The sequence below is a fragment of the Varroa jacobsoni genome, unplaced genomic scaffold (assembly GCF_002532875.2).
Source record: "Varroa jacobsoni isolate VJ856 unplaced genomic scaffold, vjacob_1.0 scaffold_447, whole genome shotgun sequence".
NCBI lineage: Eukaryota > Metazoa > Arthropoda > Arachnida > Mesostigmata > Varroidae > Varroa > Varroa jacobsoni.
The window spans coordinates 5986-7724 of NW_019213349.1; positions in this window are offsets into that span (position 1 = coordinate 5986).

Sequence of the window (1739 nt, forward strand, 5' to 3'; positions counted from 1 at the left end):
CGCGGATGGCGTATCGACATATGAGCGTCTCTAATGTTTTTCGAACGATACTCTCAGCGCTTTTCTAACTTCAGTGAATCAAGAACAAAGCAAAATTCTTCATTCAGACTTCGCTCAAATGACACCCGACCATTGCATAACGTGTGAAAATTTTGTTATGTCTGACTTGCACTTTTCCACCAATGTACCTGTTATCTGGTGTAGAAACTCGTAGGTGAATTGAAGTAGCTGGCACTTTCTTTAAAGGTATTTATGATTGATTTGAAGAACGTCACCTAGAGAATCCTTGTTTATCATTATTATTTATTCGGGTCAGCTTTGCAGCAGAGGTAAACTCCTCTTTTTATTTCAACATGAAGCCGAATTTCCCGTGGAACTTTAAAATTATATAAAAATAGAATACACTATTAGAAACAACTGTGATAAGAGAGCGTTCCGTAATGCTAGATCTTCAAATCGACTTCAGCCAAACTGCCAGTTCAGTAGAAAGATTTGTTAGTAACACACCTAAAAGAAGATTTCGGCTCTAGGGTTACATTTTGGTTGAGACAACTAGAAGCATCGGGACAGCTAAAAGAAGGGATTGTAACTTTTCGGTGCATCCTGAACGTTCGAACTCTGCTCGTTGTCGAGCTTTTAACCAGCCAAGTCAATAAGGTTCAGGAACTATACAAATGAACTGGCAATGTATCATTTGCGTGATTTAGTCTTAAGATCCTACCGAGAAGCAGAGTAGATTGAGTCGATGCATTTGAAAGTTGCGCTTGAATGGTTTTTACATACTCGCTAAGTTAAGTTAAGGGAATTGGACAGAGATAGCCGACACAGATGGGTTTTATAGTGCGAGATCCGGATTATGCAGCGAATATCATCATTCTATTTTTATGGTCCATTCCTCTCAATGTTTGCCAGATAGCTAAGAATGTACGCAGTCGGGCATTATGATTATAGGAAACATTTTTTCTCTTTACTAGCCTAGGTCGATTTTTTCAATGGCTTCTAATCTTGGCAGTTATTAAGGGAGGTCCGATTCCGTCATTCTGTCTGGCCGTAGCAACTCGTAATGCACGATTCCTCTTGAATGTCACCAAACGAGTAGCTTCTTTGGGGTCGGTTTGGGCTACAGATGGGCCAATGGGGCACACTTATTTCTTTATTTGCACATATTGTCGTAAGTCGTCCACTTCTCATCACACCTTCATCAACCGCCTTTTGATTTCGTTGCGTTTCCGTAGGGTTTCGCCGATAAAAGCGCCGATCGAATAACTTCTTCTAGATCAACTTGTGTGGCATCCGAACATTAAGCCTTTTCATATAGCCAGCTTTTGTCAAATGCTTTATTCTATTTGATGGTCGATATTTAGTTTCTTGGAGATATCATGGCTACCCAGGCGTTGGTCCTGCTCAACCTTCGCAGCAGCCTTACTACCTTTTTCTGTACGTGGTCGACCATTACCAAGAGCACCTTTAATGTACCAATTTACCAAATAAACGAGAATGACAAGACTATTTTCTAGTTGTTTCTTCCAATAACATATCTTGACGATATACGACACAATTTGTTTTATAGTCGTGGACAGCAGTTGTGCCTTTATCGTGATAAAATGCTGAAATATATTTTTGCATGAGTTTCTTGTCTTCAATATATCCCATCTTAGGTTTTTAATGATTTTCCCCTACCAAATTTCGGCTTTCAAATAACATCACCCTCGGTTCAACGTCACTCATATTACCTGAGA